The sequence below is a fragment of the Gouania willdenowi genome, chromosome 8 (genome assembly GCF_900634775.1).
Source record: "Gouania willdenowi chromosome 8, fGouWil2.1, whole genome shotgun sequence".
NCBI lineage: Eukaryota > Metazoa > Chordata > Actinopteri > Blenniiformes > Gobiesocidae > Gouania > Gouania willdenowi.
Genome location: NC_041051.1, coordinates 12020361 through 12046361, shown reverse-complemented (window position 1 = coordinate 12046361; position 26001 = coordinate 12020361). Strand labels below are relative to the sequence as shown.

The window sequence follows — 26001 nt, the reverse complement described above, 5'->3', positions numbered from 1 at the left end:
CAACGCAACATTGACCCACAACTTTCCTGTGGCACAGGCTGAAGCTACTGATGCATGTGCACATGATCTTCAGCCTACTTACGCATTCACTGGTATGTAAATGTCACGCCTTGCTGTTTGAGTGCCTGCGCACACACACACACACACACACACACACACACACACACACACACACACACTAGTGTGAACACACACCTAAATGTGCATCTTCTTACAGATTTCTAGACAGTCGACTTTCATGCTCTGTCTGCATCAGTAGCTAGTTCTTTAAGGGGTGAGCTTTTGGTATTCATCCCGGGCGTATTAAATAACTTTTTTTTGAAAGGATAAGCTAATGCCGAGGTGTTTTACAACTGTCATGACTGCCAGAGTCACCAGATAGAATGGCTCTCCATTGTCGGCTGAGAACACCTGTGCTTAGACAAGCTCTTTAGGTGTCAGGATACTGACAGCGCTGAACAATGCAGGATTCTTCTGCTTTTCATGAATTATCAGGTTCCTGTCCCGTTTAGGAAAAAGCTGGAATAAATTACACAGCACTGACGAAGATGTATGAGCATAAAGCTGCTGAAACAGGGAGCACCAGTATTACTGAGAGTCAGTAAAAAAAGGACCGTCCTATCCATGACCCTTACACCATTTGTCTGAATGGCTTCACACACATCCAAAGACCGGGAACTAGAAGTGTGCCAATATATTGATTATTAGTTTAATCGCAATTTGACGTGTGGCGATTCGATAATGATTCATAAACGTTCAAAATTGATTGTTTTTTATAATAACTAAAGGACAGGAACACGACCACTGCTCGCGGAATGAAAAATAAAGTCGTGCATGCCGCTCGGACGCCTGAAGGAACGGACCAGGTGAAGGTGGTGATAGCGGCAGCATGTTTATTGATTAAGTTTTGATCAACTGAATTTAAATTAACCTTATTTAAATTATCCGGATGACATCATTCAAGATTGTAATGATTAAACAAAAATAAATGTGCAGACACATCATGTGTAAGAAGTGTATTTTCACCAGTAGGGGCTGGAATATTTTACAGTATCAGAAGTTATCATTAATCAACAATGTTTCAGACTCTACAATCCCTGGTATACAGATCTTCTGTAGCTCTGATGAGATGTTTAAAGACTCTGAGCAGGTGAAGCTGACTGATGTTCTAACGGAGCCTAGCAGACACATTAAAGTTAAGCGGGCACTGGTCGGCTCTGATTTAGGAGTCAGGGATGATTTGCGTAGTTTATTGCCGGTTTAGACGGTGTTTAGTTGGTGTTTGAAACGACCAGGATGAAAGTGGTAAGGACATTTCCACCTAAATATCGATGCGATTAAGGTTAATCGTTCAGCTTTATCGACATATATACATGGTTTAAAAGTATGAAATAGCTACAAAGTGAGGAAAAAAGTAACCCTGAATGAGGAGGAATACTTTCGAAAATTGTGATAATTGATTAACCAAATCGTAGAAGCCTGAATGATTATCGAATGAAATCGTGAGCTTCTTAAAATGGCACACCCCTAGGGGAAACCTTTACTTTACTCCTCTCTGATATGTAAGTTGGTATTATGGTAGGGATGTAACGATTACTCGCAAGGCAGTTAAAAATCGATTCATAGGTATCACGATTCACATCGATACTGTGAAAATTTAATCGCAGTACTTTTTTAAACAGCAGAGGGCGCTATATATCCTTCTCTTGTCCAAAAGTGTTGGCGGAGGGCAGAATCTGCTGCTACTTTCTTTCTGGCCGCCTTCTACTCTCAAACATGTTCGTAATTTATTCCTTAGCCCTTGAGCACCGAAATATTATCTGTAATATTACGTGAATATCTGTAAATTACATTTTTCTATTAGTTCTGTCTGCATAGCATCTCTTCTTCATTGCAAGAATTTCTGCATGCCAACTGACCACTGGGTTACCAGCGCCCTCTGCTGGTCCAAACAAATATCTGACGTAAATACAGTGAAATGACTGACTTTTGTTTTAAACAGTCCAATTGTTAAGGCACAAAATACATTTTCAGTTGCACTTTTAAAAAGAAAAAGAACTATTATGCAGTTTTGCATTGTTTAATATAGAACCAGAATTTAAATTAATAGGCTTCTTCTTCATTTGTATTATTCCTTTATTTATTTCATTCAAGATTTATTTTTAGTTAAATTGCATTCTTCTGAATAGTTTATCAAGGGATTCTTTTGACAATGAAAAATAAAAGGAAAATAGTACAGCATTTTCCCAAAAAAAATAAAGGAATATTTTTCAGTCATTTGTGTACAGTCCCATTTTGTAAAATAAATTGTGAGAGAATCGTGTCGTGAACCCAGTATCATGAATCGAATCATATTGGGAGTTGAGTGAATCGTTTCATCCCTATAATATGGTAATACATTCTGTGTGATTACGTTCTTGCCCAACTCCTATTCATTTACTGGGTCAGTTAGGGACTAGTTGCCGGGCTGGTTTATCAATAGAGAACAGCTATTGATTGTTACCATTGATTTCTACATCATTGGGAATTGTGCAGCAGGTTGCTCAGTGATGTGCCTGACAATATAACAAGTCTTCTAAATCTGTCATTCACTGATCTTTCACTCATGTTTTCCCACCTCACCCTGACTGTAATCACTCAGTAGTTGAAATCGTATCACTGTGAAATACATGAAGCCATATGTGCGCACTCTCACATGCATTAGTAGAAATGAATAGAAAACTGCTTGCAGGAAAGATCGAAAAACAAAAGAGAAAAATGGATCAACACTCCCACTCTGCTCAGGATATAACGCCACTAAACCCCCCCAAAACCTTATTTCACCCAGATCTGAACATCACACCATCTATAATCCACTCAAGCAGCACACTATGAGTAATTCTCTGACCCCTAGAGGCAGCTTCTTGATTTGTTTCTGTGATGGATTTGTTGCCATCAAGTGTCTGCTGCTAAAACCAGCATGCTTTTTTTTTTTAATGACGGTACTTAAATTGGTCCTCAAAGTGCATAAACTTAACCCAACTGGGATGATGGCAATTTAGCTAGACGTAAAATCCTCAATAATTAAAACGGTTTAATAGAATATGCAAGCTTCTTAAAGATCTAATAGACAATATTGATTACGAAAGATACAAGACGAGCTTTTTCTGGACTGTAATGTCACGCAAGCCAGTAGTTGAAAGCTCATTTGGTGAAAGAGACAAAAAGTCAAGTGAGCCAACGGAGAAATCGATTGAACTAATGTCATTTAATAAAACGCTCTCTTTACTCCCTTGATGCTGGTAATCTTTGATAGATATCTGATGAGGCCGCTTTGGGAATTTCATTTGGAACACGTTCAGTGCTTTAAAAAAAACAGTAGTGTGTGTGTTTTTTTTATTTTCTAATGAAAATAAATGTATTTGGTATGAAATAGCGTTGTTGATTGATTCTTGTCTTCCGTGTTTACAACTCAGTTGAAGTATTTCAATTTGGCATATTTTGTTGTAAAAATGTAAGAGTAACTGCCCTCTATGAGTTGAAACCTGGCTATTACAATTTAATTTGGTATTGGCTGAGAATATATTCATCTATATTGTCATTTTAGTTTATTTCATTGGATTTGCCAGGTGTTAATGGTGAAGAATGGGTTCAGGACTTGAAAAGCCTACGTTTCTTCATAACCCTTGTTGAACAAATAAAATTGATGAAATTGACTTTTAGATTTATGTTGAGATTTGTTTATTCATTTTTGTTTGCATCTATTTTTTTTATTCATTTGAAATAAATACATTTAGAAAACAAATGGGGGTTTGTCACGTTTTTGGTGGCGTCTTTCATCAACCACCACTGTTGGCCCCGCCCCTCCTAAAAAATTTCTATCTATGAAAGGTGCAATATAAATAATATTTACTTAACACTGTGTGATAATGATAAAAAAATAGGTTAATTTATTATTCTAAGCCAATAGCCACTTGACTTGCGGACTCAATTTACTAGTTTGAGTATTGTTTATTGTCAGTGGTGAATAATTAACATCTATATTAATAGACCTGATATTTATTTTAATAAACCAGGTTATATTCTTTTCTGTATTCATGTACTACTTGTTTTTCAGCCTCTTTGGGAATCGATAAGAGAATCGATAAAAAGACAGATCAATAAAACATCAGGATCGCTAAATCCTTATTAATATACTGTACATCCCTAGTGCTGAGTAGGTTGGATTGCAAGAATTGTTATGAGACAAATATAGTGAGTATTGAGTAGCTAGTTAGCATAGCATATATATATATATATATATATATATATATATATTGCAGATTTTATAGTATAGACTGGGCATGTCATATGTAACTGCTCCAGGGGCCCTAAATTCTATGAAATTTCCAGGCAAAACGCACATCAGCAAAAACCTCAGGGTTTCGTAACTCTTCAAGACAGTGAAAAAACACTTCCCGGTGTCAAACTAATAACCAGCATGAGATGTGGTCTAGGGAATTTCCTATGTGAGAACATGGCTCCTCACTGTGGTGACTCTTGTGATTAAGTGGGTAGTTTTGTACTTACTCTCAACATTGTCACCTTCTCAGAACCACATGAGGACCAAAATATAAAGGACTGGTTATAAAAAGACAATTTAGCTTTTTCTTTATTGCTACAAGTGTTAATTGAATACATACTGTATATAAATACATGCATGGTAGGACTGGGAAATTTTGCCTAACAAAAAAATATCTCTGATTTAAAAAAAATAAAATAAAAAATTCAAGGGGCGTCTGGGGCGCATCGCGCGGGCGGCATCAAGGAAAGGCGATCTGGCGCACTCTGGGGTGCTTGGTCGGTGCGCCTGGGGGCCGGCGGGGCGGCTTGCAGCATCCCCTTGGTGCCCTCGGCGACTATGGGCGTGGTTGTCGTCCCTGGGGGCGCTGCTCTCGTTGCTACTTCCGTTCCGGGTCCTTCTGGCCTGGGGTCCGGACCCTGCTGGATCTGGGCCCGCGCGGCTCGGGCCGTCTGCTGGGCGGGGGCCTTGGCTCCTCTGCTGGGGTCTCGGGCGGGGGGCTCTCTGGGCCCTTCCCTTGGGGGGTTGGGTGCTTGGGTGTGGGTGGGTGGGTGGGTGGGGGGGGGGCTGGATGCTGGCGGGGGGCCTTGGGGTTGGGGGTTGGGGTCAGTGGGGGGGATGCGCTGGGTGGTCGGCTGCTTGGGGCTTCCTCGGATGTGTGTGTGGGGGGCGGTGGCTGCCTCTCGGCCTGGCATCTTGGGGGCATCTGGGGGGTTGCTCGGCCACGGGGGGGTTGCCTGGGGCTCCCTGGCCTCCAATCTTTCTGCTGGCCTGGCTGCATCTGCGGGCCCAGGGCAGTTCCTGGGCTTGCAGTAGCGTTTTTTTTTTTTTTTGCACATGTACTGGTATACGATGCACTGGCACGCCTTGGGATGTGGAATAAAACTCATACTGGGCTTAACCTTAGACACGTTAATCCTAAATACCTGCTTTAGGTACTACCATTCACTCATTCCCCCTGTTCACAGCCACCACCATTATAGCTAAGCTTCACACTTGTCACCATACTGGCTGGATTACACAACATAATAAGCACAATATATTCTACAACCTCACATCTCACCCTCACTGCAAAACAGTCTATTCTTCCCCACCTTTTCTATTTCCTGCCTTGAGTCTCTCCTCCCTGCGCCCTTTCCCCTCCCCTTCCCCCTCCTCCTCCACTTAGGTGTAACACTGCTCTCCCTTTTTATATCCTCCCTATAATAAAAGATTTCTTACCCTTAATTAGGGAGGGCTGGTGATGGTCACAATTAAGCAATAAAATAAATCAATGTATTTTATTGCAATAACAAAATATGCATTGCTGTCTCATAATGATTGCACTTCCTGTGGTGTTGACCTTTGACAGCATGTGCAGACAAGTAGAAAAAATAAATAAATAAATAAATAAAAATTACTAATAGATCCACCTCCTGCATGTAGATTAAATAGAATTTCTAAACCCATTTTTAAGCTTTCTACTTTCTTTCAAGTATGACATGAACAAGAAACAAAAGATTAGTGAGTGCCAGTAGTTATACTTGAGTGAGACTTGCTGATTTAACCCTTTTATCTTCCAGTATTGCAATGCCAACCAAATGCCGGTTGTATTTTTGCCCATATGTTGCTGGCAGAAATGATATACACTAATGACAGGGAAATCAAATCAAATTGAAATTGAACTGTGCGCGGAACAAGAAATGATGTTTCAGACTGGAATTCTCCCACATGCAAAAGACACACAGAGACACACAACAGAGCCTGCACACGGAGATGAGCGACTCCATGAGGTAATTAACTTGCAATGAAGATAAACGAGGGATGCAGGAGGTGGATTGGGGATGGAAGGATTGATGTACTGAGAGACTGTTAAACTGTCATGCGTTTTACACGGAGTAATGAAATCTCCCCATTGTCCCATCTTGCAGGGAAGCAATGGAAAGCAGTGGAGTTTATCATTTGCGTGTGCGTATATCTTAATGTATTCAAGCACATGTGTTCCCGCTCTAAAGTGAGCAGGGCTGTGCACGCCTCTGTATGTCAGAGGAGCCCAGTGTGCATGAGCTTGTGCAACATGTGCCAGTGAATGGATTAGTGTAGATGCATGTGGGGAATGTGCATGAGGGTGTGTTGGAATCACAACGGCTGGAGTGAATTATTAAACATCAGAAATTCTGTAATAATGGCAGAGTCAGCAGAAAAAACAACTTGGGCGGTGTCTGCCGAACAGTGTGTGTGTGCTTGCAGTGTGTGTGGGAGAGAAAGTACGGTATGTAAAATGTAGATAAATAAAATGTAAAACAATAATAATAATAATACATTTGATTTGTAATGCACTGTACAATAATAAGCAATATCAAAGTGCTAAAGGTAAAAAAAATAAAAATAAAATAGAATAAGCTGGCAACAAACGAATGAAAAAAATGCAAAGTCCTTGTTATTGTTACATTTTTACCGGAAAAATGTCTCCACTTATCATTTAACCACAGGTTGCTTATTCTATAAGTCATGCTGGTGACGTCTTTGCCAGGTCGCCGTTGTAAATTAGATAATGTCTGATTGACATTGAAATGGTGAATTGACGTTTAACAAATGAAATAAAACATCCTACAATGCATTGAGTAAGAAAATTCTTAGCTCTGTGTTTTGAAGTTTGTATTTCCAAACTAACAGCAATACTAAAGCATTGAAATAGTTTCTCCTTTAACATCAATTACATGTCAACAAATGCTGACAGCCACATCTAAAGTCTAAAGACCCTTAATCAAACACAATTCTAAATGTAGAAATAAGTGATATTTCACACATTTTTGAAGTAATTTGCTCCAACATAACCAAAACTGTAAGATTTTTTCTGGTTTTTACCAACACGCAAAAATGAAAGTAACTTTCGTTAGAGCATTTATATGAATTCACATAGATTCAGGGGGAGGAAGGTCTCTTGCCAAGAAAATGTTCTTCATTAAGAGTGTGAACTCAGTGTGAACTTCAGCACGCTGTGAATGTGATTTTGCCTCACTTCTTTTCTTCCGGGTCATTTCACATTGATTTTCATCTGCAGTGACGGTTGTTGGAAGAAAAAAACAACAACATTCATGATGCCACTCAAACTACTTTGGAGAGAGAAGTCTTTCAATAAGCATTTTACATTCTAAGAACATTTTTGTGAACTCATCCTTTAGTGACTCCGTAAAGGCGGGCATAGACTGTATGATTTTTGGCCCATTTTGGGCCGATATTTAAGCTCCCGATCAGCAATCGTATGATCGTTTGAAATCCTGGTCGCCACTCGTGAGGGTATCACTGTTGAAGCAGTGCCACGGACCAGCTTACCTCAAAATCTCACACTGCGCATGCGCGCACACCGTAGGGCCGCTGTAGAATTGATGGACCATACTGACCACATCTGTCTTACCAGTTCCTGGTCCATCACAATGTCGCCTTTTACTTTTTGAAGCTCTTTTGCTGAGATTTGCGAGTGAGTCGCCACTTGCGGGTTCTTCTTCTTCTTCTGTTTTAATGGCGACGCTAAAGAGTTTTTCTTCTTTTTCTAAGTTTTACATTGCATTTCAGTGAACAAGAACCCGCCGCGTATAGACGTACAGTGGGAGCAGTCAAGTGGCGTCAGAATGTCGGTCCATATAGTGTGAGAACATGAATTGGTAGTTGCGCACATTCGGGCTCTGCATCTGAGTCCCACAATTTGACTTGGAGTGGAGTACAACGATTGAAAAAAAAAAAATCACACAGTGTAATCCCGCCTTAATTTGATCATTTAAACCGTAAGTACAAGTGGCGATGACGTGATGAAGCAACTAAAAAGCTTCTCATCACTGGCAATTTAAGTGACTGTAACCTTAATTTAGAGCAAATAAACCAGTAGTTCAGCAAGTACCTACTGTTCATTTTAGATTACACACATAACAAGCACCTTTATGTATTTCAAAGTTCACATTATTTAGCCACTTGTTCACTTCGGGGCTTTTTCGATAATACTACACAGCTGCTCGAGTCATTTAAACTTAAAGAATTGTAATTGTTTGATCTACTTTTTCTATCTGTTTAAATAGGCTGTGGGTGTGTCTGACGGCGCCACTCATATGGCTGTGTGGGAAAACATCTACAAAATAAGCTTGTTAAAGCAATGCAAACAAAATAAGTTATGTGCAGAAAAATATATGGCGGAATAATGATCGCCCATAATCCAAAAATATGACTGTTAGGTTGATTGGAGTCTCTAGATTGGCTGTAGGAGTGAGTGTGAGTGTGAGTGGTTGTTTATCTGTGTGTGTTGCTCTGCGATGGACTGGTGTCCTGTCCAGGGTGTACCCCCACCTAACGCCCATTGAGAGCTGGAGATAGGCACCAGCAGACCCCTGCGACCCTGAAAACATGAACAAGTGGGTCAGAAAATGGATGGATGATGGATATTTGTAACTAGATTATGATGACTAAAATTTGACAAAAAGTACCGTAAGTTGCATTTTAGTCAGACTATGATTAAAACTAATTAAAATTAGATTAGAACAGAGTGAGAGCTTTACTGCAGTGTCGATGCGTTGTTTCCATCATCCTCAAAATTCTCAACAGTGTAAAAGAAAAAAGACAGAAAATGTCTACAATGGAAAAGCCAACGAGCCGTTGTCCTTTGTGTTAGAACTGCTCTTCTAGAGGTAACATCTTCTAGTCACAGGTCTTTAAGAGGACTGGGTGAATATGGAAATTCTCCAAAGGATTCATTTAGATGAAGTACACAAAGGAGAAGAGAGAAATCAGGGTATGGACATGAGTCGGGTGGATGAGATATAAAAAGAGCAAAATAAAAACAAAGTTGTGAAAACAAAGTCATAAACCTCATAAAAGTGAAGACTCCAGATGATCACAATCATTTTGTGACAGTGGGAGAAAAAATAGATGCCGATAACGAGAAACGGATCAATTCTCCAAGTGTCCCAACACTCAATAATAGACGATCAACAATTTAAAACGGTCACAGTCGTTCATCAATAAAACAATTAATATAAACTGGTGGTTTGTTGAATGGTAACACTTAAGTCTTTAATGCCAATGCAAAGCTTTCCCATTGGAATGGGAGGAAGGGGACATGAGAGGAGTGCAGACATGCAGGGGTGTGTCTCCAGCTGTGGTTTTAATGGTGTGTATGAGCCAAGCAGATGGAGATGTTATCTCCCTGGGCCATCAGCCCAGTGTCTCTTAGACCATACACTGACACGTTCCCCAGATCACCTCAGCAATACCTCTGACAACAACCACTAAATTCCTCCTCAAAAGCAATAGGGAGACAGAAATCCCAAAATATCGTGTGTCTACGGCATGAGTCACTACACTTAAAGAGAAACTAATAGCGTATTGACGCACCTTATCTAGAAAAATAGATGCCATTAGTCCTGCTTACCTCTATTCCATTATCTGCATGTAAAACTGTCTATATTAAGAGTCTTAAAAAGAACTCTTCTTTGTTGTGTATAAACATGCACACCAGGAAATACATTTCCTCCCTAAATGAACACTGAATAATTTCAGTGTATTGACATTTATCTAACCCACAGCAGTTTTCTTCCTTTTACTTTCCATCATGGCCTGAAAACCTGTATGTTCTCAATAAAATTATACATTATTCATGACCAACTTCTCCAATTGGCTAGAGGCGTGACCCCTGGTTTATAATAATGTAAATCTCCTTACGATACATCGTTACCACAAATACCAGAAGCTGCTATTTTAGATCCTGGTCAATGAACCAGATTCCGATGAAGGAAAGGTCCTGCTGTTTCAGAATTGAATCTTTAAACAGAAATAAAATGTCTCTGTTGATGCTTTTAACCCTCTAAAATATCAGTTTAAGGCTTTCATGACGATATAAACAATATTTTTTTGCAATCTTTCCAAGGCTGATATGCATATTTCTTTTTTGCAAACAATGAATAAAGTGTTATATGACATATAATTGCATTCTTCTGACCATCACTAGCCAAGCAAAGGCATGATAAACCTTATTGTAGGGTAATATGTAAAAGAAAAGAGGGCAGGATTAAATCTCAGTGAAGGAGGACATGGAAAAAGCAATGTTGGTAGCGGTGCAGTTTTGCAAGAGAAACACGCTAATAGTCAGTGACGTGTCGTGAGCACTAGGGTTGGGTAGGCAGGGCACTGCAAATCAAGACCACCAATGTCATCACCAATGACAATTTCATATGTTTCTGTTGGCAAGTGTTAATCTAACAAAATCAACATTGTAAAACACCATTAAAAAAACATGAACAATTATTTAAAATAGCCTCCATACTCTCCCAACAAGATATATCTCATGACATGGCAACGCATCCATTGTTTGTGTTGAAAACACAGAAACATGGAGAAAATGACAACAACAACAACTCAGAACAGCCTCAGTGAGGAGCATCCACAATTCATTCACTCTGGAATGTACGAACAATGTTCTGACCTTACCTTTGCTGAAGGTCTGGTCGCTCAGGTGTTGGTCTCCTATCTTTTAAAAGCTGTCGTTTTTCCTCAAAAGAAAGTTTTTTTTTATCGTCTCTAGTGCTGTCATCCTTCCTGTAGTGTTATCCCGCCCATTAGCTAGAGAACGTAGCAGTGGCCACGCTGTATCAATTCACTAATGCACTGTGAATGTACGTATAGCATTTAGCATAGCACGGTTACATTCAAAGGCAGAGTAACGATCTCCCTTTTTAAGTAAATGGTTTTCATCTTGCGGAACTGAGTGCATATGCGCAAACATATAAAAACATGCTATGAAGCCAGAGGCAGAGCAGCAATGTGCTTTTGGTAGGGGGTGTGGCCTCCTCCTGCCTCACAGTGAAGTGAGACTGCGCAGCATCTCTGCCGTAACAGGAAATAGCGATGTTTAGTCATTTGGGCTATGAAAAGCACAAAATTGTGACACTTTCAAACTTATAGGTACTGTAGACTATTGGAAATTGAAAAATAATTACTAATTACTGTATATTATGATTAAAACAAATAATCAAAATATCAATTCACCTTGGGTAGGCACTGCCTACCTTGCCAACCCTGACTACACGTCACTGCTAATAGTTAGACGATTATTCTACTTTCCCACCCAACTGTCAAGTTTGTGTCCTTATACTGAAGTTCCACACTTACATCATTACAGAGTACAACCTTTTTAGTTGCTTCCTGTCACATAAAACATTATTTAAAGTCGACTGAAGTTATTACCTGCGCCAAATGGGTAATATTTTCACTGACATTTATTTATTTGCTTGTTTACCTGTTATCAAGATTACATCAAAGGTACTTAACATATTTTTAAATAATTTTAACCAAAGATAGACCTTACACCATAGGGCGACCTATGGTAGAGGATCGTCTTCTGATGGAGAGGTTGGGGGTTCAATCCCAGAGCTATACCTGTCTATGAGTCAGAGAGTCCTTGGGCAAGACACTGAACCCTAAGTAGCTCCCAGTGGTATTTGCATGGCAGCTTAGTCCCATTGGTGAGTGAATGGGTGAATGAGCTGATATTGTGAAGAACTTTGAGACTACCTCGGTAATCCATTTACCACAGAAGATTGTATTGAATCTTGGAAGAGATCAGTATCAATATACAAATTCTGGATCAATTTGAAAAAAATTATATTATTGGCAATCATTAAAAAAATAATATCTTGTATTAATTAATCTTTATTGTATTTGACTCAAATATGTTGCATTGATTCAACAATTACGCCACCAAGGGTCAATCCGGATCGGATCCAGATGTTATCGTAAATACTTTTTTTGAAATGGGGGTTCCCATACATTTGGACTTACTGTATGGTTATTAATGTAGATTCTTCCATGCCTTTAAAATGTGAACGATCATGGTACCACATCACTGATAATCTCTGGTAAAGAGGATATCTGGCACTTGGTGGAGGTTTGCACTCCCTGTGCTCTTGTTATATACTGGTATTGAAATTTACAAATGTAAAGAGAGTTTTTTTTAAAGCCAAAATATTTCCCAGAAAAAACTGTTTAAAACCCTAAATCCCTACTTGGTGATTGCATTTGCCTTAATGACTTTTTTGCTAGTGCATGAGACTCCGCCCTGCAGTATGAAAACTGCTCAATCATGCAATAATGGTTATAATCCACCAACAAATAGGTCAATGTCTAAAATGTCCTTAAATAATTTCCCCCAAACTACCATTACTCACTTGATACTATATAATCACACTCATCATAAGACCAAGTCTAAGTGAGTTACCTCAAGTTACATTACGGTATGAGTGGCATTGCTGAAATGGCCTACAGGTAGTCACTGAATGCACCACGGTGGAACAGCAGAACTGCTTTGTTCCTTGCTGAGTGCAGCGCAGAAATAAATAAAAGGGATAAATCAAATGAGCATATTGGCAAGATTATTCAGGGGAGTCTAATGGCTCCAAAGCCACTGATGGAAGACCCATTTTAGCTATTGGACGAAACAGCCAGTGAACTGAAAGAAGGGAGGAAAGTAAAAGAAGAGAAAATGACAGAAACGGAGCCAACTACAGAAAGAAGAAAGAGGGTGGAGGAGAGGGAATCTGGTAGAAAGTGAGCATGGGAGGGAGTAAAGCTCCTTTGTTTCTCTCAGAAAACCAGGAGGGAGGTATTTGAGGAAAGAGGGAGAAAGACAGAGAGAGGAAGAAAGAGAAAGGAAGAGGGAGAGAGAGAGAGAGAACATTTTACACTGCAGTGCGCCATGCTCTTTCCTCACATTAGGAGTCGTTCTCCAACCTCTTTCAAGTCTCTTTCTCACATAAGCATACACACCCAGATGCTTACGAGCACATGCTCCAAAGTGAGTCATAGAGATAGATAGCCTCCTAACCATCTCTACAGAGGGACTGGCGGAATCAATTATGGATAGATTTCAAAGGGAAGAGTGCATACGTCTATGAATTATAGACTCATAGTCACACACTGAACACATCACACTGGTGCAACAGAGCAAAGCACGGCACATGCTGGAAAAGGCCAGCAAAGCACTGCAATAAATAGATCAACAACTACGATGGAACGGCAAGCATCTCATATACTGATAAAGTAAGTGATGAATTCAATATGCACACACTGGTTGTGACATCACTAAAGCTAGTCAATTATCCTTTATTACTAGGCCTGTATAAAGGCAACATCCCAGTTTTTACCTCAACTGTAGTGTGTAGTAAAGGTGAAATCCTTCCACAAGTGCATCTTGCCTTACCTCTGCAGAGCCTCTCTAGTGTAAACTGCAATCATCGGTCACAGCTAAGGTTGGCAGTTCCCTCCTGATTGGCTCCAAGGCAAATTCTTGCACACAGGCAAAATAGGTGCAGCCAACTTATCCTGCTCAACATTAAAGCTGAATACATAAGAAGGGCTTATGCCTTTATCTCTCTTGAATGGGCTGCAGTTGTAATGCAGTGCTCAATCTCATGCCAACTCTGCACAAGCCAAGTAAACCAGACATTGGTACAGCTGTGTGAGAAAGAAAAAAAACACATATGAAAGGGAATTTTACACCTAATAGTTTTAGACAAGCAATTCATTTGTTCCAGACGGTTATTTAAGAGCAGAGTGAGTTTCAGTAGAACTGGCCATACTCCACTGGTTGGTGTGATAACTCTACGGGTCAGTTATTTAGTTAGAGGCCTTTTGAACTTTTGATTTTCAGGCGTATGTATGCAAATGGTTCGAAGGCAAACAACTCAATGACTCCGCCGCTTTGACAACAACAACATCAAAGGCACAGATCTTTTCTAATGCATATTACCATCATCATGGACATTCTCCAGGGTATTACCGCTACAGTGTGCTTCCTTTTTCTGGTTTAGCATTACAGCAAAATACGGTGCAATTCAGTGGTAAAACGGCACACATATGCCTCCTGCTTGGTCCACGTTTTGCTTATTCAGCACCACACAATACAGTCTGATTGTATCTCACAGTGATCAATCATCGTGCAGCAGGGAACCCAGTAGCTTTTACTCGTAGCCTATTGTGAAGCTACGAAAAAAGTAGTTCCCTCAAAAGTGTGATGAAAAGTTTTATATTTAATCTGTTTGCATATTATACAAATCATTATTTAAAGAAATGGGCAGCAAAATGTCAGACATGGTACGAAGAGAAGGGAATGGGGCTGTGGCGGTTGACAGTAGATTTAATTGATAGCACTGAGGGAGGACATGTCGGCGCTGTAAACGTGATGAATGGAGAGGAGGTAAAATAGAAATGATGGTGGAGAGAAGAGGTTTGACCTTTGTGTGATAAATAATGACAAACTTACTTTTACATTTTGATCCAATTTTTTTTTTTTTTTTCTTCGTGTTTTTAAGAATTAAATGCATGGTCCAGATGAACAACTAATAACCTTGATTTGAGAAAACAAAAGACAAATTATGTACTTTCATCTTTGTGGAGGATATTTTGCAAAGCAACACAATTATTATAGTTTACCAAGCCAATCTTTTGCAAACAACTCCACAAACCTAACGCACTTGTGTTTTGGATTGTGGGAGAAACTCCGAGTACCTGTCACTTGCACCATCCCCTCTGAGGCGATCCCGAGGCATTCACAGGCCAGCCAAGAGATATACAGTTCCAGTATTTCTTTGGTTGGCCCCAGGGTCTCCTCTTAGCTGGACATGCCCAGCACACCTCACAAGGGAAGCGTCAAGGAGGCATCCCCGCCAAATGCCCGAACCACTTCAAAGGTTTCTCTGGCCTGTTGACTTGAACTTCTTTCAGCTATTTTTTACTCACAATCTAGTTCTTCACCATAATGATTCGGTTCAGCCTCACCAATTCACCAGTCAACCCTTTCCCTCTTACGTATGAATAAAATCCTGAGATACCAAAACTCTTCCACTTGGGGCAAAACCTCTCTTGTCCCGGAGTTGTTAAAGGTCCCATATCATGCTATTTTTCACCCATCTCCATTTGTTTTAAGAACCCCAAAAACATAGTACTTGAGGTTTATTTTCCCAAACTCGCCTGTTTTCCAGAGTTTTAGCCTCTGAAAAGTCACTTTCTGAGCAACTCTACACAAACAGCCTGATTTGCGTCCTACTTATGCATATTCATGAGTGGGCGTGTCTATAGACAGGACACTGACTTGCTCCTCCCTGCACGGTGACATAGGGCCAGAGGACGGCTCGCCCTCCTCCTTCCCACTCCTTAGCCGAGATCATGCTCAATGCACACATTCGTGAGCGTGCCTGTTTACATGTCAATCACGGCAGAGAGCTTCCTGGAGGTGCGGCTTCTCCAGCTCAGTGCCGCGTCAAATTCGTCATCAAAGTGGGAACGCGTCATCAAATTGGAGCGAGGTGTGTGGGCTCACCCTGCTTACCCACTGTTTCCTTTTGACCTGCTGCCATAATAGCCAATCTTTTATCGCAGTGAATTCAATCGAATCAACAGCCACACCAGCCTCACACAACACAAGCACAAAAACAAAGACACCTTTACTTCACAGACAACAATAAACACAAAAGCACAGACAATGTTTAACAGCGGGACTTCAACTGTTCCCTTGAGGCTAAAATGGACCTTTGAAGTTCACACATAGAATTTTGTTGACAACTACATTAATAATATTTTAGAATATTTTTAAAGTTGTTCTGCGTGCCTGGCTTATATCTATGCCATTTAGAGTTTTTGTGTATAAGGATTTCACTGTATAGTGTAGAAAGTAAATAAATAATTCTTTTTTTTTTTTTTTTACATATATCAATTTAAAATGATTTGAGCTTTAACACCTGTGTAATGGAAGAGAATAAAAAGAAGCCCTTAGTGATAGATAGAATCATTAAAAATTGATAAATAACTCACTAATGAATAATCATGGACCAGGTTAGTGAATGGTGGACCTTGTAAATTAACCTTTTCAAAGTGAGAACTCATACTGTCCTTTTCACACACAGAAAACTTCCTTTACCATCAATAATAACAACACATTTTATTTACGAGCGCTTGGAAAAAACGTTTGTAGTTGTTAAAGCGAATACAAAAGTAAAAAAACAAATAACTACCAACAAAACAATCACAGGAGTAGGAAACGGAGGAGGTTGGTTGCTATACTGCTTCTCCCATCGGTTTTACAAAAGTGCTCGGATATGTGCATCATCATTCCCGGGTAGAGTCCAAATTCAGCCCGCTGGAGACCCAGGTGTAGAAGCGAGGGGACTGCCCTTGCTTCCATGCTGCTGCTGAGCTGTTCCCATCGGTTTTTAAAAGCTCTCAGAATGTGTAATATTAATAAAATAAACACTATTAAACAATAGAGATCTCTGGAATAACATTACTAACGCTGTTCGGTTGGAAATATTAACAGAGTGAACGAGCTTGTTTACGTTTTTATACTTCTCGACCTATGACCCCCCCAGGTCGCGCATGCGCAGTTCCAGAGTGTGAAAAGGCTTATAGCACACACTTAGCATTAGATGAACATTAGCAATGAGGTTGAAAAAGGTTCAAAAGGGTTAAAAAAAAGTATCAAAAAGTAAAAAAGAATAAAAGTTAAAATGAGTTGAAAAAAGTTGAAATGGGTTGAAAAAGTTTTAAAAAGTTAAAATGTAGATAGTAGCTCAACATGTTAAAGGTTGAATGGTCAAAATCAGTTGAAGAATGGGTGGGGATGAAGAGGTTGAAAGATGAAAAAGCTGAAATGTCCTCACTAATTAGTTTGCTCAGCACAAAGAGTAAGTCAATAATTTGATTATAACTAGCTTATATTTAAAATATGGCATATTTGGAAAATAAACAAAGAATATTCCTGTTGATTTTGTGTTCTCTTGTTGGTATGGGACAACATCTAAAATGCTGCAACCTGCATTTCCCAAAATGCAATTTAGCAGCATATTGTACACCACACCTCTGCTAAAAGCCCACATCTATCAACTCAACAATCCAGCATGCACTGCAGACTTTGTGCTATAGTTTTGTTGTCTTTAAGCCCAAAGGACGAGAAATTTGGACACATCACAGTTTGCCCTTGAAAGACTCCTCCAGGCTACAGAAAACAGATGCTTCTACATTCTGAGTAGCACCCAAAGGACTCCACTTATACTCATTGTGATGACTAAAGCAAGCACCCTCTCAGAAACAGGTGTTTTTTTTTTTTTTTAATGTTATTCAATGTTGGTTACAAAAAAGCCAGAAAGATACAAAAAAACTATTCACATTTGAGGTTGGATTAGTTGGGCGATATGAACCAAAACTCTTATCTCAATATTAGTTCTCAAAAATGGCGATACACGATATAAATCTTAATATTTTTGACTCAATAAAGTCAGAAACACAATTCTAGGTTAAATTTGTTAATGCAAAATTAAGTTAAATTTAATTCAATTCAATTAAACAGCTGCACAACATGTACCACTTTTGACTTTTTCTCCTATGAGGGACAGCACGTGTGGGTGAGTTTCGCAATGTGGCTTGTTTAGGGGAAGGTCTGGGTTAGGGCGCACTCTGAATGACATCTAACTGTTCTTTTCATGCTGTTCTAATACCAAACGAAAGCAGAAACTCCTAAAACAAGTATTCCATTCCAAAATAAGCTATAAAATCAATAATGATGATATTGATATTTTCTATATCGCCAAAAAGAGAAATCTCAATATATTGCCCAGGCCAGGGGCGGGGCTTCAGGGGAGGTTGGGAGGGCAGCACGCTAGGAGGTAGGACTCAGGGGAGCTCGAGAAGGCGGGTCCTCCATGACTTGTGCCCAGAGTATGAGCAGTCACCCATCATGCAGATTTATACAGGGGTTATATAGACCTATTTCGTGTGATGTATGCATACTAATTAGGTGCGTGTGCGCGCAGGCTCAGTGCAAAACAATCGGAGAACTGCTGAGGCGATGGTGCATGGGAGCGGTTGGAGCATTATCTCAGTCTGGAAGTTGGATCCAGTAAAAAGTGACCATAAAAAGCTGTAAATGGACTGATATACAGACTTGGGACAGTGAGGAGGAGACTTAATGTAGAGATGGAAACTCATCCTTTGAAACTGATCAGAATACGAGGAAATACACGGAAATCTTTGTTAACAGGAGTACAGCAGCCCGCCTACCTGCCCTTAGTTATAAGCATAGAGACCTAATGCTTTTAGGTTTCTTTTCGTATATACAGTACACTGGGGTTTTTCTATCAGTTATGTATAAATGTGTGGCCATTGAACATCAGGCCAGGAGCGCACATCAGATGACCACTTGTTTTCAGGAACGCTGCATGGGTCCCGTAATCGTTCACCTGTACTTAAAGTGAGTTTTCTTAAAGAAGCAGCCGCGTCCTTAGGTGACAAGCTTTCTACATACTACAAACTATTTTCAAGCCTCAACAGTGGTTCATTTATTGCCTTTTTTCAAGTGTCACATTATGTAAACACCATGGTTTCTGTACAGAGTATGCACGCGCATGCCAGTCACGTGTCCCGCTCATTCTCCAAGTCAAAACTCATTAAAAACCAGTTGAGGAGCACAGAGGGACAGGAGAGAATGAGTGGACTTTCCATGTTGTCCATAGAGAATGAGAGAGCAAAGAAAATGGACATACAGAGCATCGTGGACGAGTTCGCAGAGCGCAAGGCTCGTCATATGCCCTTCAAATAGTGGTGAGTAGGTCTATAGTACTTCATATTGAAATAGTGTTTGTGAGCATGTGGGCCGCTGTGCCAGTTTTAATAAACTTTATAGCTACTGATACAAGCTCTGAGTTGAAATGGTTAAAGTGGGTGTCAAAATAAAGCGGTCGCTATCCATGGTGCTGAGATGCTTTGAATTTGTGTTAGTGACCATCCTAATGTTTCTGTTGTCCTCTTGTTTTGTTATACTTCATGTGCATTTGATGGACTTCATAATGACTTAGTCGCTCTTCGTGGAGCAGAAGCTTGTAAGTCTCGCTACTGTAGGCATGTGTACGTTGTAAAATGATGTTATCATGAGCTTTATTATTTGGGTTTAAAGGGCCCGGTCATTTGCCCCGCCCCAGCTCTGATTTGTTCCGTGACTGGCCCAGGCCAATGTTGGATCCATGGTATCTCATATCTATGGTCCTTATACCGCCTATAGAGTGGAATGCAGAGCTTATCCCTGATGTATTAATTTTAACTTTGGTATAAAGTAAATGAAAAACAGAAGAAATTTGACCAAAACTGTAATCTGGATGACTGAGGCAGAGAATCTCAAAAACTGTATCACTTTTTCCCATATGCAGTGATCCAGTATGTAAAAGCAGTGAACCAGTTATGAGTGGTCAAAGCTCTGCCATGCCCAGAGGGAACACGGGCCAGCTCATTTGGGCCATCCAGAGACAAGAGTTTATATTACTGAAAAGGGTAGTGCATGTTTGATCTGTATGGGATCCCAACAAGAGAAATTGAAATCAAAATGTGCATGTAAGCATTATTACAGCAGTTCTTTATGAAAGCTACTTATCATTGAAACAATGGGTTTTTTCATTCAAAAAAATAGTTCCATGATACAATTAATGGGCTGTGACCTGGTTGATTGTAGATTAAACATCTCAAGATCAATAGCTAAAGAGGAACTAAACCCCTGCTTTCTCCTTAACTGCCACTAGGAGGGAAATTCAAAAAAATGCTTCGATTAAGGGGTGGGGCTCCTGGAGCAAATAAGACATGCCCAGTCTATACTAAAAAATCTCCAATAATTGTAATATGCTATTTTAAATAGCTCCTTATTACTCAATATACCTGCCTATTCACTCTTCTCTCAATCCAACCTACTTTGTAGAACCCACAAGTGCTAGCTTTATAAAAGGGGTGGGGCTAACAGTGATAAAACGTCACATGATCTTGTTCTCAGCCAAAAGCAAATATCTATTGTAATAGCTGGGTTTCAACCTATAGAGGGCAGTCACTCTGACATTTTACAACCAAATATACCAAATTGAAATACTTTGACTAAAATGTTAAGAGTTGGACCAGCAGGGCCAGGCCGCTACTGTATATAGGCAATAGCTAAGGGCACCATACAACCAGGGGGCGCCAAATTGGCTGAGTGAAAAAGAAAAAAAAAGTACCGTTAATTAAACAACCAGTGCTGATATTATTTGCATACTAAACTTGATAGTATTATTAATAATTAGTTTTAGTGACAATTAAAAAAAATGTTTTACTCTCCCCAAACATTCACTAGAAGGCTCTTTAAATTATCTCTCTTTTTTGTAGCAAAGTTACAGTTTGCACTAAAGTCTTCAAGCTGCAGCTATTTAAGTTCAATTATTGTTTGTTTTTTGGGTTTTTTTTTTTTTTTTAGTTAAGGCTATGCCTTATATATCTATCTTGTTATTTTTTGTGCAATTCCTTTCTCTAATAATATTTATAATTTGTTTATTGAACATGTTACTAAGATGTGTATTTATATTGGCTTTTATTTACTCGTTTGTGTTATTCTATGTGTGTCTGAAACACTTTAATTAAAATAAAATGTCCATAAAGTAATTTTGCTCATATTTTCTCCTTATGAAAAGTGTCTTTGTGGGTATGGTGCTGACCATTATGCAAGTATTGTAAATTATTTTAATTTAATCATTTAAAAAAAAAAAAAACACCATATAAGGGGGCGTGAAAAGAAAATCTCACCTAGAATGCCAAAGAGGCACTGTGGACCAGGATCAGTCAGCAGCACTACTTTGTATCCAAATACAATTGTATTCAGCAGAAAAAGTGGTTTTGGGATTTACTCACTCTTTAAGTTTGAAATAAAGAGGAGGAAACAGTTTGTGCACACCTGGCCTTCAGCATGTACCACTTGTAAACATTTGAGAGCTCTTGCAAAACTGCCTGGCAGATGTTAAAGCTCTAACCTTTGACCCACAGTGAAGGAGAGCTTTGGAAGATAACACGTTGGAAAATGTCATCTGTCACCTCTCCTCCCCTGAGTCTCCCTGACAGAGTGCTGGTTTGTTGGCCCCAAAAGTAAGCAGTGGTGCGATACTCAAGATAGACATCCCAGCACCTTCCCTGTAATCGCTGCCATTTGCACGACACAGATTGGAGTTCTGTGAATCTCGCTTACACCTCGTTCTTTGTTTTCTCTTCAATGAGCTTTAAAACAAGGCCTAAAAATAGACGAAGCTTTCACAATGGCAACAGGAACAGTCTGAGCTTTCCACACGGTGCCTTGACTAAGTAAGACAAAAGAAAAACAATTAAAACCAAAGAGACAATTTATCATTATATGTACAGTACGTCTTTCTGACTGCATGTTTGTAGGCATGCAGGTTTTTAAAGGGATTCTCCATGTTTTTACAAATGTGGCCTAGAACCATTGAAATGTCCTTATTAGAAGATCTATGCCTAACAAAACGCATATCTGCACCATATTTGTTTTATTAACTTTTAAAACTGGGACTACTTTAGCCTGTGTGCCGCCATGTTGAAATGACGTCATTGGTGACGTGATTAGCCCCTTTTAGTCCATTGAGTTCAGCATTCAGGATCATTTAGCATCTTTTTCAGTCAAAATGACAACTTCTGCTGCTTTGGGTTGCTCTAAAAATCAGTAAAACTTCAAAAAAAAATTTTTTTTTTAAATTATGTAAACCTCTTGTTTACTGAGAGATGATAAATTAAAACCGTGACACAAAAAAATCTGTGGCCACAGGGGGCGACAGTTCCCACTCTGCTGTTTCGTAGACACCATTAATAAGAAGAAGAGCTCCGTGTGCATGGAAATAAAAGCAACCAGGATTCACTGCTGCGTTGAGCAGCAGTGGCATTCTGCAACCATGATTCAACATATCCTGGTTGCTCTTCTTCTCTTATTAATGGCGTCTACAAAACAGCAGAGTGGGAACTGTCGCCCCCTGTGGCCACAGATTTTTTCGGGTCATGGCTTTAATTTATCATCTCTCAGTAAACATCACATTTTTTAAGTTTTACTGATTTTTAGATCAACCCAAAGCAGGACAAGTTGTCATTTTGACTGAAAAAGCTGCTAAACAATCCTAAATGCTTCAATTCCTGTAGAACTCAATGGACTAAAAGGGGCTAATCACGTCACCAATGACATAATTTCAACATGGCGCCGCGCAGGGTAAAGTAGTCCCAGTTTTAAAAGTTAATAAAAGGAATATGGTGCAAAATAATGTGTTTTGTTAGACATAGATCTTCTAATAAGAACATTTCAAAGGTTTTAGGCCACATTTGTAAAAACACTGGAGGATCCCTTTAAATGAGTGTGACGAGAAAAAATATGTAGATGTATTAATAATATTGGATGTGTGAGTGCATTACTTTGTTTGTGTAACTTATAACCTCCAAGAGATGTGTTATCATGATGACTCAAATTGTAGTACTGTACCGTGTGTGTGTGTGTGTGTGTGTGTGTGTGTGTGTGTGTGTGTGTGTGTGTGTGTGTGTGTGTGTGTGTGTGTGTGTGTGTGTGTGTGTGTGTGTACTTCATGAGGATGGCTGCCTGTAAGGTTTGCTGTGTGTGTGATAAGAAAAACACACAATTGGACACTCCTGTCAGTCATTGTGTGCACTTGTCTCCACAGAAAGCGAGTGTGCATTTGCCCTGAGGTGAGACCACAGGCTGGCACCGACCTCTTCTACTGGCTGACTACTGTATATTTACAGAAAAATACATTCTAGTGTTCCATATCACCAATCAACTCTCACTACTGCCTTTTATACTTTTCTGATTTCTATTTGTAGTTTTTTTTAAAAAAAATATTAAATCGAATAAAGATTTAATTGTGCTGGTTTTAATAGGTTTGTTTTAGGGTTAAATTTCAATATGTTTGAACGTGAGGATGTTTAAGGGAACAGCTCATCAGCAGTCATATTTGATCAGCGTGAGTGGTGCTGGTTTTTACTTCCTGTACATCCACTGATGTCATCCCTGCAGGATCAGGGTATGAAATAAAGAAAATATTATGGGGGTAATTTTGGCTCCCGTAAGCAAAAAAATGGGGGCATTTTAAAAATGAGGGGCATGGAAAAAAATTTTGTTAGATTTTAATATTTTTATAGATTAAAATGCGCAACGCCAATGAAGGAAAAGCTCATCCTTTCTTTTTCAAAGAATTTTGCAAGTACTGTAGTATGGCAGCTATTAGAGCTGGGCGATATGGACCAAAAAAAATTTCTCAAAATGGCGATATACGATACAAATCTCAATAATTTTAATTCGATGAAGTTTGGCCAGAAAGACAATTCTGGGTTAAATATGCTGATGCAAAAATACCACACAGGCACATTTATTAACAAACTGTTGATTTGGTTGATCAATTAAGGATACCTTGATATGGAATGTCAGGCTTCTAAGCTGTAAAATAAAGATATTCTTTGGTCGTAAGTAAATGTTCAATGTTAAATATAGTCATTTTCTATATCACCAATATTGAAAACTCAATATATCTTGAATGTCGATATATCGCCCAGCTCTAGTTAGCTATTACAGAAAGAAGAAGACAGATGTGGGGAAACTGGGGGTTTATTTAGCTCTCGACAGCCTGGAAATATTACACAAAAGAAAACCTTAAAAACAAACAGAAGTACAATAGAAGTTGAATAGACCTTCGGTTTCTAAAGACATTTTTATATACAATATGTCTGTGGAGAGTACTAAGTTGGTCACAAAAAAACTTGGGGGCAATTTTGGAACAAGGTTTTTGGGGGTATTTTCACTAAGTGTGGTTTTATAGTGCCCAGAGAACCTCAAGCTCAAAGTAGCAACACAACAAGTAAGTGCACTGCAAATCTACCCCTGAAATACACAATAAAAAAAGACATTATATAATCTGTGCAACAGAGGAAACACAATTTGGAAAAAGCACAACAGAAGTATCCCAGGCTTTCAAAAAGAACATTATTCTCTCTTTTGGCTTTTTTCTTACTACCTCCTTCTTAAACGTCAACACCTTCTATTTTTAATGTGAATTACTTTTCACATTAGTAACAAGAATAAAAAGGGTTAAAACTTTTACCAGGAACTATACACAATTATGTAAAAATGTGCTTCAGAAAAAACGTAAGATTGAAATGAGGAGAGTACAGGAAGCATTATGTTAAGTGTTTATCTACTGAAGTGAACAAATGGTTTACTTGCTGTTTATGACACAGGTTACATATTTTTTTTCTTTGGGGCAAATGGGCACATGTGCAACAGATCAGCTTGTGAGGATGTGGCAGCACTTTTCCTACAGCGTTAATATTTTATTCAGGCTACAGTCAGGGGGAGAAAAAAAAAACAATCTGTCATTTGCACTTATTTGCCTCGTTGCTGACAAACTTGCAGCCGGTGACTTTAATCTTCCTCAGACACAAACAGAATATCTAATTTTTTCTGAATGCGAATGTTTGCTTTCATGTCTGCCACGCCGCGCACAGCACCTGTTTTTGCAACGTCTCCCCTTATTTAACTCCATTAAGTAGATTCATGTCCATCGCTGTCTCTCTTCCTTATTCATTTCCTAATGCAGCAAAACAAGCCACTGTAACCAGGGGTGACGCTGAGTGACGTCAGGCTTAGTCAGTGCAGCAGCCTCAATCCTAACACGCACACACATTATAAATGCACACGCAGTCGTAAGAGTGGGAGGGATTAGAAAGTCCGACTTTTTATCTGACGTTTCTTTTTCTTTCCTTTCACCATTCTTATGCACGTCACTGACACGGACGTTCTCACACACTTTGCATTTCTATTGACGGTTGATGAATAAGTAGAGTCTAAAAAAACGATATGATGGTTTGCACGGAGGCTAAAATGCAAAATTACATGTTTTTTTTTACACAAACTGAAAATAAAAACACACAAGGTGTGAAGATTCATTTTCAAACCCTCTATTTTCCTGTTTTATGAGTGGGTTTCATCTTCGTGCAGACTAAAAACTCTAAAAGAGAAAGGAAGGAAGGAAAACTTTGACCATAAATATAAATCTTTATCAGACGTGAAGTAGCAAGTAGTGCTGGGCGATATGGACTAAAACTCATATCGATATATTTTTTCCAAAATAGCAATAAACAATAAAAAATCTCCATAATTTTAATTGAAATGAAGTCTGACCAAAAAGATTGTATATTCCAATATGACGATGCCAGTCAAAGCTACTGTCAAATAGGCATATTTAGAATCCTGGAGGTCCAGAAGCTTAGAAATGCGTTTTTAATTTTAATTATGTGACTTTTATTTGGCTAGTAACTCGCGCTGAATGATTTTGGAAAATAATCTAATTAAAAATGTTTTCCTCAATATCGCGATTGAGATTTAAAATGCAATTATTTTTTATCAAGGGCCTCTTGTCATGTATTTTTCAGTGAACACAAGCAATAAATCAATCTGTTTCATAATAACAAATTTCAGATTTTTTAAACTTTAAATAAATATGAAATACACATTTTAAAGCACAGATTACAACAATGAAGCAAACAAATCTGTGGCTTTACCTCTTCAATATATCTAACTAATTTCACGCTTCATGAAACATGTAAAC

The 26001-nt window shown here is 39.1% G+C and overlaps 1 protein-coding gene across 3 annotated transcripts in view; it reads right to left on the bottom strand.

Annotated features, from left to right (window-relative positions):
• grin2aa (glutamate receptor, ionotropic, N-methyl D-aspartate 2A, a) overlaps positions 1 to 26001 on the bottom strand; it is a 198846-nt gene that overhangs the window by 123273 nt on the left and 49572 nt on the right. The window contains exon 1 of one of the 3 annotated variants that reach the window (XM_028454436.1): positions 13761 to 13818. The exons of the other annotated variants lie outside the window; for them this stretch is intronic. The gene's annotated coding sequence lies outside the window, so the exon portion shown is untranslated. Of the gene's footprint in view, positions 1 to 13760; positions 13819 to 26001 lie in introns of those variants that run through there. 3 annotated transcript variants of the gene reach the window in all.